This window comes from Anomaloglossus baeobatrachus, chromosome 3, assembly GCF_048569485.1.
Source record: "Anomaloglossus baeobatrachus isolate aAnoBae1 chromosome 3, aAnoBae1.hap1, whole genome shotgun sequence".
In the NCBI taxonomy this organism is placed as follows: Eukaryota; Metazoa; Chordata; class Amphibia; order Anura; family Aromobatidae; genus Anomaloglossus; species Anomaloglossus baeobatrachus.
In genome coordinates this window covers 212,524,204-212,541,635 of record NC_134355.1, presented here as the reverse complement: position 1 = coordinate 212,541,635, position 17,432 = coordinate 212,524,204, and the positions used below count along the sequence as shown (strand labels likewise).

The 17,432-nt window shown below is 48.7% G+C and overlaps 1 protein-coding gene across 1 annotated transcript in view; it reads left to right on the top strand.

Moving 5' to 3' along the window:
- Positions 1-17,432, top strand: part of LOC142297199 (AT-rich interactive domain-containing protein 4B-like) — a 256,070-nt gene that overhangs the window by 63,801 nt on the left and 174,837 nt on the right. The window lies entirely within an intron of this gene.

The following is a 17,432-nucleotide window of genomic DNA, read 5'->3' as shown; positions in this document are numbered from 1 at the left end:
CCCAATGTTTCTCACTTACCATTATATGCATCTTCTGCATTGGCTTCTGTTTCCATTTCTGGCACTGAGCGGCGCTATCCTGCACGCTCATTGCCAGTCACATGACCCCCTGGAGCTGTGGCCGCCAGCATCCTCTGACGTCCCGGCATTTCCGGGCTCTCAAACTGGACGGGTACGTCATAGGATGCCAGCGCCACTCACAGTGATTGACTGGGCTGTGGGCGGTGACTACCGCGCGTCACAGCTCAGCATCGAGGGGAGGATCCGGAGGACGCCAGTGTGTGGAGCGGTGAAGGCAGAGCATTCAGCTGTGGGAGGTATGGGGCGCCAGTGTGGAGTACAGGGGGGGGTTTCCTCCACTGAAATCCCCCCTGTCACGCAAGTATGTGATCACACTGTCCACCCGCCCGCTGTGCTCAGCTGTCAGGAGAGCGGGCGGTGTCGGCAGTGTGATCATATACTCCCACCAGCAGCACAGGTGACCGGACACGGAGTGAGTGTGTATGTGTGTGTGTATGTCATACTCACCTGTCTGCAGGGTCCGGGTGCCATGCTTGCTTCCAGCCCCTGTCCCGGTCCCGCCGCTTCGGCTGTGTGCAGTCTCCCCGGGGCACGCACGAAGCTTGCAGGACCTGGCCGTGGATCACCTGATGCAGTCACCTGACGCATCAGCTGATCGTAGTCTCACCGGCTTTTTCGCGCCCGGCCGGCTATCAGCTGATCCTGCCGTCAGGAGACTTCATCAGCTGATTACCGGCAGCTCCTGCAGCGATGGGACAGGATCAGACTCTCATCCGATCGCTCCAGGAGCTGCCGGTAATCAGCACATAAGTGAGTATGTATTTTTTTTTTTTTTGCACTGATGCATCAGCTGATTGTATAACCGGCTTTTATACAATCAGCTGATGTGTGATGTGATTCAGGCACTTGATCCTGACACATCATCTGATCACTTTGCCTTCCAGCAAACCGATCAGATGATATTGGATCCGGATTGGACGGCGCGGGACCCTAACCCAGGATTACTGCGGAGGGGGGTTTATTTCAATAAAGATGGAGTCACTAATTGTGTTGTGTTTTATTTCTAATAAAAATATTTTTCTGTGTGTTGTGGTTTTTTTTTATCATTACTAGAAATTCATGGTGGCCATGTCTAATATTGGCGTGACACCATGAATTTCGAGCTTAGGGCCAGCTGATAATATACAGCTAGCCCTAACTCCATTATTACCCGGCTAGCCACCCGGCATCAGGGCAGCTGGAAGAGTTGGATACAGCGCCAGAAGATGGCGCTTCTATGAAAGCGCCATTTTCTGGGGTGGCTGCGGACTGCAATTCGCAGTGGGGGTGCGCAGAAAGCTTGGGCACCCTTCACTGTGGATTCCAATCCCCAGCTGCCTAGTTGTACCCGGCTGGACACCAAAATTAGGCGAAGCTCACGTCATTTTTTTTTTTAAATTATTTCATGAAATTCATGAAATAATTAAAAAAAAAAGGGCTTCTCTATATTTTTGGTTCCCAGCCGGGTACAGATAGGCAGCTGGGGGTTGGGGGCAGCCCGTACCTGCCTGCTGTACCCGGCTAGCATACAAAATATGGCGAAGCCCACGTCATTTTTTTTTTCTCTTTTTTGGCAAAAAACTGCATACAGTCCGGGATGGAGTATGCTGAGCCTTGTAGTTCTGCAGCTGCTGTCTTCTCTCCTGCTTACACTAGTGAATGGAGGATGCTGAGCCTTGTAGTTCTGTAGCTGCTGTCTGCTCTCCTGCTTACACTAGTGAATGGAGGATGCTGAGCCTTGTAGTTCTGAAGCTGCTGTCTGCTCTCCTGCATACACTAGTGAATGGAGGATGCTGAGCCTTGTAGTTCTGCAGCTGCTGTCTGCTCTCATGCATACACTATTGGATGGAGGATGCTGAGCCTTGTAGTTCTGCTCCCCCTGCCTCTCCCTCCAGCATACAGTCCTGGATAGAGCATGGTGAGCCCTGTAGTTCTGCAGCTGTATGCTCTCCTGCATACACTAGTGGAGAATGAAGAACATATTGAAGAAGGAAATTACTTCAGAACTTTTTTATTTTTTTTTTTCTTTCAACAATCTTTCTCTGATAAAAAAAAGCATAAAAACACAGAGCAAAAAACGCACCAAAACACGGTAAAAACGTGTCTGTTGTTTGCCACGTATGCTTTTTTTTGTTTTTTTTGACGCAAAAAAACGCACAAAAACACCGCTTAAATAAAACGAGGCAGTGTGTGAACTTAGCCGAAATCCACACTGTTACTTGTCATGCATGGGACACACTTTCTCCACTCTCAACTGCACAAGTCCCAGAGTGGCTCAAGTTGTGATAATCCCTGCAATCATTAGAGGATTGGAGATTAGATTCTGTAACAATAAATGTTTAGAGCAATATTGTTATATTGATGGTGTATCCTTAAGCTGGTGTCACACACAGCGACAACGACGTCGCTGCTACGTCACCATTTTCTGTGACGTTGCAGCGACGTCCCGTCGCTGTCGCTGTGTGTGACATCCAGCAACGACCTGGCCCCTGCTGTGAGGTCGCCGGTCGTTGCTGAATGTCCAGCTTCATTTTTTGGTCGTCACTCTCCCGCTGTGACACACACATCGCTGTGTGTGACAGCGAGAGAGCGACGAAATGAAGCGAGCAGGAGCCGGCACTGGCAGCTGCGGTAAGCTGTAACCAGCGTAAACATCGGGTAACCAAGGGAAGACCTTTCCCTGGTTACCCGATGTTTACGCTGGTTACCAGCCTCCGCTCTTGCTGCCAGTGCCGGCTCCTGCACTGTGACATGTGGCTGCAGTATGCATCGGGTAATTAACCCGATGTATACTGTAGCAAGGAGAGCAAGGAGCCAGCTCTAAGCAGTGCGCGCGGCTCCCTGCTCTCTGAACTGTGACATGTAGCTGTAGCACACATCGGGTTAATTAACCCGATGTGTACTGTAGGAGAGCAAGGAGCCAGCGCTAAGCGCGGTTCCCTGCTCTCTGAACATGTAGCACAGCGACGTTATGATCGCTGCTTCTGCTGTGTTTGACAGCTAAGCAGCGATCATAACAGCGACTTACAAGGTCGCTGCTACGTCACCGAAAATGGTGACGTAACAGCGACGTCGTTGTCGCTGTCGTTTAGTGTGAACCCAGCTTTAGTATAATACATCATTATGTGATCGTAGGGATCTGATACACGGCCATGTTCGCCACTAAGATTTTCATGGCCACACAATGGAAAAAGTATCGTGTTCCTTGAGACTCTGCCCTGACTCCATCACAGCTAAGTCTCCACCACTCAAGCCTTCTACTATTACACCGCCAGGCAGTGCAGCCATTTTGAAAATTTATTAAAGTTTATTTTTCTCATTAATAAAATACTGAAATGTCTCCAAATTTACATTGCACTACATTTTTTATTTCTTCGGCGCTCCATTGGGAGACCCAGATGATTGGGTGTATAGCTACTGCCTCCGGAGGCCACACAAAGCATTACACTAAAAAGTGTAAGGCCCCTCCCCTTCTGGCTATACACCCCCCGTGGGATCACGGGCTGCTCAGTTTTCAAGCTTTGTGCGAAGGAGGTCAGACATCCACGCATAGCTCCACTGTTTAGTCAGCAGTAGCTGCTGACTATGTCGGATGGAAGAAAAGAGGGCCCATACTAGGGCCCCCAGCATGCTCCCTTCTCACCCCACTTTTGTCGGCGGTGTTTGTTAAGGTTGAGGTACCCATTGCGGGTACGGAGGCTGGAGCCCACATGCTGTTTTCCTTCCCCATCCCCCTGAAGGGCTCTGGTGAAGTGGGATCTTACCGGCCTCCAGGCTCTGAGGCCGGGCTCCATCCACAGACCCGGAGAACCTGCTGGATACGGAGCTGGGTACCGTCAGGGACATGGCCCTGCAACATTCAGGTACTCTGTGTCCCCGTGCAGACAGGCACAGACACACTCCAGCGTTGCTGGGTGTGCTAGTGCGCCGGGGACAGTAGCGCTGCGCGCTTGGACTATACTCACTGCAGCTTAGCTGCAGTGAGTTTATTTGTGGGGAACTACCGCGCCGGCCGCCCCTAGAGGCTGCGGCTGTGACTTGTGGTGCGCCGGGGACTTCGCGCTGACCGTGCTTTTACGACGGCAGCGCTTATAAATCTAGTCCCCGGCGTTTGCGGCCTAGTTCCGTTTCGTTCCCGCCCCCAACCCTGTCAGTCAGGGAAGGGGCGAGATGCTGTATAATGATCAGCGCCGAAGGGCTGGAGTCGTATTTACATACTCCAGCCCTCTCACTGGGCACAGTGGGACGCCAGTTTCCCGCTCTTTGTCTGCAGCACGCCCACGGCCCGCCCCTCTTCACAGGACGCCGGCAGCCATTCCTGCATGCAGTCTGAGCTGGAGAACGGACATAGCCCTGGGAGATCCAGACAGGGGATTCTGGCGACCACACACCCGCTTTTAAGCGGGCGGTAAGCGGCACCTAGGTGCTGACCCCACTAGTGCCACAGTGTTGTTTAGTGTACTTTTGTCTGTACCTATATATATTGCACTGTACGGTCGCTTCTTGGCTTTATACCCTATATTGCTCTGCGGAGACGACAGCATGTCATCCGCAAAAAGCAAGGGTGCCAAGGCACAGGCTTTATATGCTGCTTGTACCGCATGTGGGGCTGATCTACCGGCAGGTTCCTCTGACCCCCATTGTGTGCAATGTTCGGTCCCTGTGCCACTTCGTCAGCCGGAGTCTATGCTAGTAGTGGCCCAGGCAGAGATGCCTGTGAATCCTGCCCCGGTGACGGGGACAGAGTTTGCAGTTTTTGCTGATAAAATGTCTGTGACTATGACAAAAATTCTAGAATCTTTGCAGTCCAGGCCGGTCGCTCAGACCATGGGCACTGTTGATTCACTGTTCCCCGGTCCCCCTCAGTTGGAACTAATCCGTGCTCCAAGGGGGTCCCACGCATCACAGGCTGAAGGCTCTGACTCGGACGACAGTCCCAGGCAGCCTAAGCGAGCTCGCTGGGAGAGACCCTCGGCGTCATCACGCTGGTCAGGGTCTCAGCGAGAGGATTCTCTGTATGATGAGACAGAGGTAGATGATCAGGAGTCTAATCCTGAGACCGCTCTCAATCTGGATACTCCTGATGGTGACGCCATGGTGAATGACCTTATAGCGGCCATCAATAGACTGTTGGATATTTCTCCCACAGCCCCTCCAGCGGAGGAGGCAGCTGCACAGCAAGAGAAATTCCATTTCAGATATCCCAAGCGTAAATTGAGTACTTTTCTAGACCACTCTGACTTCAGAGAAGCAGTCCAGAAACATCATGCTTATCCAGATAAGCGTTTTTCCAAGCGTGTTAAGGATACACGTTATCCTTTTCCCCCTGACGTGGTCAAACGCTGGACCCAGTGTCCAAAGGTGGACCCCCAATCTCCAGGCTTGCGGCTAGATCCATAGTTGCAGTGGAAGATGGGGCTTCACTTAAAGATGCCACTGACAGGCAGATGGACCTTTGGTTGAAATCTGTCTATGAAGCTATTGGCGCGTCGTTTGCTCCAGCATTCGCAGCCGTGTGGGCACTCCAAGCTATTTCAGCTGGTCTGGCGCAGGTGTACTCTGTCATACGTCCATCAGTGCCGCAGGTGGCGTCCTTAACCTCGCAAATGTCTGCGTTTGCGACTTACGCTATCAATGCTGTCCTGGACTCTACGAGCCGTACATCTATGGCGTCTGCCAACTCTGTCGTTTTACGCAGAGCCTTGTGGTTGAAAGAATGGAAAGCAGATTCTGCGTCCAAAAAATGCTTAACCAGTTTGCCATTATCTGGAGACAGACTGTTTGGTGAGCAATTGGCTGAAATCATTAAACAGTCCAAGGGTAAGGACTCTTCCTTACCCCAGCCCAGATCAAGCAAACCCCAACAGAGGAGGGGACAGTCGAGGTTTCGGTCCTTTCGTGGCTCGGGCAGGGCCCAATTCTCCTCGTCCAAAAGGACTCAGAAAGAGCAGAGGAGTTCAGATTCCTGGCGGGCTCACTCACGCCCAAAGAAAGCAGCCGGAGGAACCGCTTCCAAGGCGGCTGCCTCATGACTTTCAGCCTCCTCTCTCCGCATCCTCGGTCGGTGGCAGGCTCTCCCGCTTTGGCGACATTTAGCTGTCACAGGTCAAGGACCGGTGGGTGAGAGACGTTTTGTCTCACGGGTACAGGATAGAGTTCAGTTCTCGTCCTCCGCCTCGATTCTTCAGAACGTCCCCACCTCCCGACCGAGCCGATGCTCTTCTGCAGGCGGTGTGCTCCCTAAGGGCAGAAGGAGTGGTGATCCCTGTTCCTCCTCAGGAACAAGGTCAAGGTTTTTACTCCAATCTGTTTGTGGTACCAAAAAAGGACGGCTCTTTCCGTCCTGTTCTGGACCTAAAACTGCTCAACAAGCACGTGAAAATCAGGCGGTTCCGGATGGAATCCCTCCGCTCCGTCATTTCCTCGATGTCTCAAGGAGATTTTCTAGCATCAATAGACATCAAAGATGCTTATCTCCACGTGCCGATTGCTCCAGAGCACCAGCGTTTTCTACGCTTCGTGATAGGGGACGACCATCTTCAGTTCGTAGCCCTGCCATTTGGTCTGGCGACAGCCCCACGGGTTTTCACCAAGGTCATGGCAGCAGTGGTAGCAGTCTTGCACTCTCAGGGACACTCGGTGATCCCTTACTTGGACGATCTACTTGTCAAGGCACCCTCTCAAGGAGCATGCCAACACAGCCTGAACGTTGCGCTGGAGACTTTCCAGACCTTCGGGTGGATCATCAACTTTTCAAAGTCAAACCTGTCTCCGACCCAATCACTAACATATCTTGGCATGGAGTTTTCATACTCTCTCAGCGGTAGTGAAGCTTCCGCTGGACAAGCAGCGGTCACTATAGACAGGGGTGCAGTCTCTCCTTCAAGGCCAGTCGCACCCCTTAAGACGCCTCATGCACTTCCTAGGGAAAATGGTGGCAGCAATGGAGGCAGTTCCGTTTGCGCAGTTTCATCTGCGCCCACTTCAATGGGACATTCTCCGCCAATGGGACAGGAAGTCGACGTCCTTGGACAGGAAAGTCTCCCTTTCCCAGACGGCCAAGGACTCTCTTCAGTGGTGGCTTCTTCCCACCTCATTATCACAAGGAAGGTCCTTCCTACCCCCATCCTGGGCGGTGGTCACGACAGACGCGAGCCTGTCAGGGTGGGGAGCAGTTTTTCTCCACCACAGGGCTCAAGGTACGTGGACTCAGCAGGAGTCCACCCTTCAGATCAATGTTCTGGAAATCAGGGCAGTGTATCTTGCCCTACAAGCCTTCCAGCACTGGCTGGAAGGGAAGCAGATCCGAATTCAGTCGGACAACTCCACAGCGGTGGCATACATCAACCGCCAAGGTGGGACACGCAGTCGGCAAGCCTTCCAGGAAGTCCGGCGGATTCTGATGTGGGTGGAAGCCACGGCCCCCACCATATCCGCAGTTCACATCCCCGGCGTAGAAAACTGGGAAGCAGACTTCCTCAGTCGCCAGGGCATGGACGCAGGGGAATGGTCCCTTCACCCGGACGTGTTTCAGGAAATCTGCCGCCGCTGGGGAGTGCCGGACGTCGACCTAATGGCGTCTCGGCACAACAACAAGGTCCCGACCTTCATGGCGAGGTCTCGCGATCAAAGAGCTCTGGCGGCAGACGCCTTGGTGCAAGATTGGTCGCAGTTCCAGCTTCCCTATGTGTTTCCCCCTCTGGCACTCTTGCCCAGAGTGCTATGCAAGATCAGGTCCGATTGCCGCCGCGTCTTACTCGTCGCTCCAGACTGGCCGAGGAGATCGTGGTACCCGGATCTGTGGCATCTCACGGTCGGCCAACCGTGGGCGCTACCAGACCGGCCAGACTTACTGTCACAAGGGCCGTTTTTCCATCTGAATTCTGCGGCCCTGAACCTGACTGTGTAGCCATTGAGTCCTGGATCCTAGCGTCTTCAGGATTATCTCAAGGGGTCGTGGCCACCATGAGACAGGCTAGGAAGCCCACGTCTGCTAAGATCTATCACAGAACGTGGAAGATTTTCTTATCCTGGTGCTCTGCACAGGGAGTGTCCCCCTGGCCATTTGCATTGCCTACTTTTCTTTCCTTCCTGCAATCTGGTTTGGAAAAAGGCTTAGCGCTCGGCTCCCTTAAAGGACAAGTCTCAGCGCTATCAGTATTTTTTCAGAAGCGTCTAGCACGACTTCCTCAGGTACGCACGTTCCTGCAGGGGGTTTGTCACATCGTCCCTCCGTACAAACGGCCGTTAGATCCATGGGATCTGAACAGGGTACTGGTTGCTCTCCAGAAGCCGCCCTTCGAGCCTCTGAAGGAGGTGTCACTTTCTCGACTCTCACAGAAAGTGGCCTTTCTGGTAGCGGTCACGTCTCTTCGGAGAGTGTCTGAGCTAGCAGCGCTATCATCCAAAGCTCCCTTCCTGGTGTTTCACCAGGACAAGGTAGTGCTGCGCCCGATTCAGGAATTTCTCCCTAAGGTGGTATCCTCTTTTCATCTCAATCAGGATATCTCCTTGCCTTCCTTTTGTCCTCATCCAGTTCATCGGTATGAGAAGGATTTGCATTTGTTAGATCTGGTGAGAGCACTCAGAATCTACATCTCCCGCACGGCGCCCCTGCGCCGCTCGGATGCACTCTTTGTCCTTGTCGCTGGTAAGCGCAAAGGGTCGCAGGCTTCCAAATCCACCCTGGCTCGATGGATCAAGGAACCAATTCTTGAAGCCTACCGTTCTGCTGGGCTTCCGGTTCCATCAGGGCTGAAGGCCCATTCTACCAGAGCCGTGGGTGCGTCCTGGGCATTACGACACCAGGCTACGGCTCAACAGGTGTGCCAGGCGGCTACCTGGTCGAGCCTGCACACTTTCACCAAACATTATCAGGTGCATACCTACGCTTCGGCGGACGCCAGCCTAGGTAGAAGAGTCCTGCAGGCGGCAGTTGCCTCCTCGTAGGGGAGGGCTGTTTTGCAGCTCTAACTTGAGGTATTATTTTACCCACCCAGGGACTGCTTTTGGACGTCCCAATCGTCTGGGTCTCCCAATGGAGCGCCGAAGAAGAAGGGAATTTTGTTACTTACCGTAAATTCCTTTTCTTCTAGCTCCAATTGGGAGACCCAGCACCCGCCCTGTTTCCTTCGGGATTTTTGTTTTTTTCGGGTACACATGTTGTTCATGTTGAACGGTTTCAGTTCTCCGATGTTACTTCGGATTGAATTTGTTTAAACCAGTTATTGGCTTTCCTCCTTCTTGCTTTAGCACTAAAACTGAGCAGCCCGTGATCCCACGGGGGGTGTATAGCCAGAAGGGGAGGGGCCTTACACTTTTTAGTGTAATGCTTTGTGTGGCCTCCGGAGGCAGTAGCTATACACCCAATCGTCTGGGTCTCCCAATTGGAGCTAGAAGAAAAGGAATTTACGGTAAGTAACAAAATTCCCTTCTTTACAGAAAACAATAGTTTCGAGAATGAAAAAACTATTTACATGTTACTAAAAAATATACCTATAAAGATAAAAATCAGTTAACATGAACTTTGATGATGTCATAGTCATGAGACCAGTCTGAAAGCTAAGGTCTGTGCAACATTCACACCAGACTGGTCACATGGCTATGTTGTCATGGAAGGTCTTTTAGGCCGTTGTGCATACCGGGGGACATAGCAATGATCTAAAGCAGAAGAGCCACGTAGACAGAGTCTGCAGGATGCTTTGCTGAACCTGTCTGTATATTGAAACTTTTTTTTTTATTCTTTATTTTACAGCACCTCACCCGCCCCATACCATAACTGTAAAGACAGAGTTCGGTGTTTGCCCGCAAGGTCGCGTTATCTCTTCAACTCTGCCACTATGTATAATATCACCCACACACACTGCCAATCTGTATAATATCTTCCGGGTATACAGTATATGTCCTCTTCTTGGTATTTATGTCTTCCTTTTGGGTTATGTCCTCATCATGGTTTGTGTCCCCTTTTTGGTATATATGTCCTCTTAATTGTATAGAAGTCTCCTTTTTTGGCCCTTCGTGTCATATTATGCAGCAAAAACAAAAGACAAAACATTTTACTCACCTTCCATAGCTCCAATGTTAGTCAATGTTCTCTTTGAGCCACGATGCAATTTAGCTAGTTGTGTGCCTTCCGATGCACAGCCAGCTGAGACAAGGCTGGTTCTTTGGTCGGCGTGCCACCCGAGCACCCCTGGAATTTGGCCCGCGCATGTGTTCAGCTCACAGAGTGCTTTCATGCAGCACTGTGATGAGGTCGCAGACTAATGACCTAATTAAGCTGCTGCACACACAGCGCTTTGCTACATTGACCTTGCCTTCAGCACCTGGCTAATTTTCAGGCAATGTTCCTTCACATGCAAATTTGCTATGTGTTGTGGTAGAAGTGACATGGCTGGGTCCCTCTGATGAGGCTGTGATTGTGGCCATTTGCAATGGTGGGCCAGACCGTACCTGGGCTTAATAAAGCTAAGTTATTACCCAATGCCTGGCCATGCCCCCCTCTTCATCGGGACCCATACAACAGTCATTGTTTTCATGCACTGATGGTGGCCCTGTACACGCCACCACGCAGATTTCGTGTTTCTGGTGTCAATTAGAGTAGCACAGTTGCGTAGCTGCATAGACCCTTCATTGTAATAGTCACCGTGGTCATGTAATGCACATGCGCCATCTATTCAAATCAACATGAACTGCTGATTGGCGGTGGCGCTTTTTGTTGTACCTACACCGATCACACAATGATTACATATCTAAAGGATTGACCATCAATGTAAAAGGTCATAGACAAATAGCTTTCATGGAGTTATGCATTATTGACACTGTATTGCAAAATTTAAACCAAAACCTTTGCTCTGACACATAGTGTGCTGCATGTCACTATCTGTCTCCACTCTGGGACTTGTTGTGCAGGTGACCAGATGATACATGTCAATAACTGCCCCACTCTGAGACTTGTTCAGGTGAGAGTGTATACAGTTGGAACAATGCAGCAGAAGTCACTGAGTGGAGCAAGTTGGTGACATGTATCATCCGGTCACCTGCACAACATGTCCCTGAGTGGAGACAGTGACATGCTCTGCTCTGACACATAGTGTGCTGCATGTCACTATCTGTCTCCCCTCTGGGACTTGGTTGTGCAGGTGACCGGATGCTACATGTCACTAACTGTATCCACTCTGGGACTTGTGCAGGTGACCGGATGCTAAATGTCACTATCTGTCTCCACTCTGTGATTTCTGCTGCATAGTACCAACTGTATACACTCTCACCTGCAGAACAAGTACCACAGTGGAGACAGTTAGTGAAATGTATCATCCGTTCACCTGCACAACAAGTCCCAGAGTGGATACAGTGACATGCAGCACACTATCTGTCAGGGCACAGCATGTCACCAACTTGCTCTGCTCTGTCACCTGCGGTGCTGCATGTCACGTTTTTGCTGCGATTTGGTGCGTTTTTTGCTGCATTTTTGCTCACTGCGTTTTTAATCAGTGCACAATGCCATTAAAGATTGTTGATGAAAAAAAAAAAAAGGTCTGATGTCATTTCCTTATTCAAAATGTTCATTGTATGCAGGAGAGCAGACAGCAGCTGCAGAACTACAAGGCTCAGCATCCTCCATTCACTAGTGTATGCAGGAGAGCAGACAGCAGCTGCAGAACTACAAGGCTCAGCATCCTCCATCCAGGACTGTATGCAGTTTTTTACCCAAAAAGAAAAAAAAAATGACATGGGCTTCGCCATATTTTTGTATGCTAGCCGGGTACAGCAGGCAGGTACGGGCTGCCCCCAACCCCCAGCTGCCTATTTGTACCCGGCTGGGAACCAAAAATATAGAGAAGCCCTTTTTTTTAAAAATTATTTCATGAATTTCATGAAATAATTTAAAAAAAAATGACGTGAGCTTCGCCTAATTTTGGTGTCCAGCCGGGTACAACTAGGCAGCTGGGGATTGGAATCCACAGTGAAGGGTGCCCAAGCTTTCTGGGCACCCCCACTGCGAATTGCAGTCCGCAGCCACCCCAGAAAATGGCGCTTTCATAGAAGCGCCATCTTTTGGCGCTGTATCCAACTCTTCCAGCTGCCCTGATGCCGGGTGGCTAGCCGGGTAATAATGGAGTTAGGGCTAGCTGTATATTATCAGCTAGCCCTAAGCCCGAAATTCATGGTGTCATGCCAATATTAGACATGGCCACCATGAATTTCTAGTAATGATAAAAAAAAAAAACAAAACACAACACACAAAAATATTTTTATTAGAAATAAAACACAACACAATTAGTGACTCCATCTTTATTGAAATAAAGAACCCCCCCTCCGCAGTAATCCTGGGTCAGGGTCCTGCGCCGTCCAATCCGGATCCAATATCATCTGATCGGTTTGCTGGAAGGCAAAGCGATCAGATGATGTGTCAGGATCAAGTGCCTGAATCACATCACACATCAGCTGATTGTATAAAAGCCGATTATACAATCAGCTGATGCATCAGTGCAAAAAAAAAAAAAAAATACATACTCACTTATGTGCTGATTACCGGCAGCTCCTGGAGCGATCGATTGGACAGGAGTATGATCCTGTTCGATCGCTGCAGCAGCTGCCGGTAATCAGCTGATGAAGTCCCCTGACGGCAGGATCAGCTGATAGCCGGCCGGGCGCGAAAAAGCCGGCGAGACTACGATCAGCTGATGCGTCAGGTGACTGCATCAGGTGATCCACGGCCAGGTCCTGCAAGCTTCGTGCGTGCCCCGGGGAGACTGCACACAGCCGAAGCGGCGGGACCGAGACAGGGGCTGGAAGCAGGCATGGCACCGGGACCCTGCAGACAGGTGAGTATGACATACACACACACATACACACTCACTCACACACTGTATATATACACACACACACTGTGTATACGCACACACACTGTATATACACACATACACTGTATATACGCGCACACATACACTGTATATACGCGCGCACACACTTTCTTCCCCTGGCTGTGTAGAGCTGCTTGCTGTCTCTGTGTAATTGATCTCAGTGCACATCCACTGGGAAGAGGCAGGGAGGAGGCTTTGGGTGGGAGCAGAGTGGGTGTATTAGACACAATGGGTGTGTTAGATAAGCTAGACACCGCCCTAGAGCCACAAAGAATTCTGGGACTTGTAGGAACTGAACACAGGAAGTCAGAGGAGAGATTAACCCCATCAGAGCTGGAGCCAGCAATGAGCATGTGCTGCTAGTGCACAATGAAAGGTAATTTTGCTGAAAAAACATAATAGATGTGTTGAGGGGCACATATTAGCAAGATTTATCTGAAAAAAAAAAAAATCAGTTTTGGTAACTGGACAACTTCTTTAATGAAAATTTGAGTTTTTCGTCCTTTTTATAAAATTGTATCATCATCATAATTTTCTTGGGGGGGTGGGTTCTGTGTTTTTTTTTCTGTGTTTTTAACATTATTTATCTGTTTATTTACTGTACCCCTTTGTATCTGGCAGTACCCATTCTATGTCTATGTATGAAATCATTTCTAATTGCCTGGAACATAAAACGTCCACAACATGACGTCTGCTGATTCAAGAATTTATTATGTGATTTGATATGTATTGTGTTTTATGTGTAAATGTATACACGTCACTTCAGTCTATACGTGTGTTTATAGATGTGGTTGGATGTGCACATGCGTGGCCGTGCCGCCTCCTCCCTACCCCCCTGCGGTGTCTACATGGCTCCAATGTGTGTTTACCGGTCTCCATGGTTACCCGTGGACTCTGATGCCGTGCGGGGTGTATGTGACGGGGTGACTCGCTCGCGCATGCGCCGGGCAAATCCAACAGCATTGGACGTAGTGACGATCACGTGATCGTCACTATGGATACAAAAGGGTCCTGCCGACACATCTGTGCACACTTACCCATGAATAAGCGACCATAATCCATCGTGGTTTCTCTTTGTTTACATGGTATTGGAGTTGGTATGGGGTCAACACCCTTTTACATCCTTGTGGTTGGCCCTGCACTTTGAATTTAAAATGTGCCGGAGGTTTCTCTGTTTACTACTGAAAACTATGTACAGTGAATGCACTCAAAACTTGGTCGAGGCTCCTTTTGCATGAATTACTGCAGCAATGTGGCATGGCATGGAGGCATTTAGCCTGTGGCACTGCTGAGGTGCTATGGAAGCCTAGGTTGCTTTGATAGTAGTGTGGGGAGGGTCTGTCTACATAGGGTAAACTATCCCTGAGTTTATCTGCATGTCAGTTTTATACGGACCTTGTTCCTTCACTGTGAGTAATGCCCCCCAGGCTTCTTCATATAATATGAGATACTTATAAATCAACTGTGTCTCCTTCATATGGATTTTGCTTTTCCACTGCATGAAATGTATCTCTTATATAGGTTTATAAATACAACCTTCCTCCTTTCATGATATGTAGTGACATTTCTCATATATAATTCATGAGTTCATTTATTAGTCCTAAATGAGGGGATTACACACAGTGATTTGAATTTAACAATATATATTGTGAATTAAAAATACATATTGTTATATCATAAATTATGTCAATTAATCATTATGATGGACCCTCCATTTTACACCCCATCAAATTTGAATCATATCTATTTTCTGTATTGTGTTCATGTTTTTTAATCATGATAATAAAGATTTGTTTGTATATATTTATAATATGGTCTTTGAAGTGATTTGTATGAGCTCTTGCTTTGAAAGTAGCCTTCAGCTCGTCTGCATTGTTGGGTCTGGTGTCTCATCTTCTTCTTAACAATACCCTATAGATTCTCTATGGGGTTTAGGTCAGGCGAGTTTTCTGGCCAATCAAGCACTGTGATACTGTGGTTATTAAACCAGATATTGGTACTTTTGGCAGTGTGGACAGTTGCCAAGTCCTGTTGGAAAATGAAATTTCCATTTCCAAAAAGCTTGTTAGCAGAATGAATCATGAAGTGCTAGACGGCTGCACTGACTTTGGTCTTGATAAAGCACAGTGGACCTACACCAGCAGATGACATTGCTCCCCAAACCATCACTGATTGTGAAAACTTCACACTAGACATCAAGCAACTTGGATTGTCGCCTCTCCACTCTCCTTCCAGACCTTGATTTCCAAATGAAATGCAAAATTTACTTTCATCTGAAAACAACACCTTGGACCACTTAGCAACAATTCAGTTGTCACATCCCCACCAGAGTTCGCTCCTGTGACTTCTGCTTCGGTCACCAGGTGCCACCGTATTCCCACATTGGACGGTGCTGGTGATAGGGGAGGAGTCAGTACCTGTAACTCTGGTAAGCGCAGGCTCCGCCCATCCTCTAAGTTGGGTTTCCCTGGGACCTGCAGTACCACTGGCTGACTGTGGTCATGTGCTTCCAGCTGAAGTTACCGCCTTTCAGCCACAGGCAATGGAAAGGAACCACACTCTTCTTATTCCTTCTCCTGCCTGCTGGTTGCCGCCAGGTATAGTCGTATAGTATTCTGCTGGTCATTGGTTCACACCCTCCTCCTGAATTCTGATTCCTGTGTTTTGACCTCTGCCTGTTCACTGACAACTCTCCTGCCTGCTGTGTTTTGTACTTCGCTCCCGTCTCCAGTTTGACCTTGGCCTTGTTTCCTGACTACGCTCTTGCTTGCTGTTTTTGTCCCCTTTTTGTACCTCCTGGTTTTAACCCTGCCTGACTTCTACTTTTCTCTGGACTGCAGCCTTCCATAGACAGCAATCTCTTGGACCCTGTAGTAATTCCAGATCCCTATATAGGGGTTAAAAGGTTTTGGGGATCTCGGGATTCTGCCGAGTGGGTAGTTTACCTCTAGAACAGGGGTGGGCAATTAATTTTCCCATGGGGCCGCATGAGAAATTGGGATGGTTTTAGAGGGCCGGACTAATATCTCAGTTTTACCCAATACTGTATATAGTATATATACTATCCCTTCATAAACAAACAGTAAGTTACGGACTGTGTGTCCCCTCGTGGCCCTGCACGCACACACGCAGACATGTTCATTTTTTTCTCCAGCAGCACAGGTGTCACACGGATCGCACATTGATGTGATCTGTGTGACATCAGTGTGACAAATACCAGAGAAAACACAAGTCTTTTTAATAAAAAGATTTTCTATATTTACCTCTCTCCAGCGCTGCTGTCTCTGGCTCTGCTGCCTCCCGCTCCTTATCGCCGGTAATTATACTCACTGAATATTCACTGCAGTGAGCAGTTGGAAGCAGGGACAGCGCTGGGGACCGCATCGCTGGGTGAGTATACAGGTGTGTGTGTGTGTGTTGAGAACCTGGAAGCCGGAGCATCTCGGGGACTCGTCACAGTTCCCAATGAACTCTCATGAACCCGTGAAGCTGTAGCGTGGTTGTCGCAGGGGGGTCATCAGAGTTCATTAGAAACTCTGATGACCTCCTGGAGGTCACTGTGCTTGCAGAATACTCACCTGTCCCTGCACTGATGTCCTCAGCGGTGCTGTGCCTGGCGCTGTCACCGTGATGCTCCAGCTTCCAGGTCCTGAGTGCGGTGAATAATCGATGACTGAGCGGGGGTCAGGAGCGGGAGGCACTTCTATATACTGCACATGTAATATACATCACTACACTCCTATATACTGCACATGTAATATACATCACTACACTCCTATATACTACACCTGTAATATACATCACTACACTTCTATATACTGCACCTGTAATATACATCACTACACTCCTATATACTACACCTGTAATATACATCACTACACTCCTATATACTGCACCTGTAATATACATCACTACACTCCTATATACTGCACCTGTAATATACATCACTACACTCCTATATACTGCACCTTTAATATACATCACTATACTCCTATATACTGCACCTGTAATATACATCACTATACTCCTATATACTGCACCTGTAATATACATCACTACACTCCTATATCCTGCACCTGTAATATAAATCACTACACTCCTATATACTGCACCTGTAATATACATCACTACACTCCTATATACTGCACCTGTAATATACATCACTACACTCCTATATACTGCACCTGTAATATACATCACTGCACTCCTATATACTGCACATGTAATATACATCACTGCACTCCTATATACTACACCTGTAATATACATCACTACACTCCTATATACTGCACATGTAATATACATCACTACACTCCTATATACTACACCTGTAATATACATCACTACACTACTATATACTACACCTGTAATATACATCACTACACTCCTATATACTGCACATGTAATATACATCACTACACTCCTATATACTACACCTGTAATATACATCACTACACTCCTATATACTGCACCTGTAATATACATCACTACACTCCTATATACTGC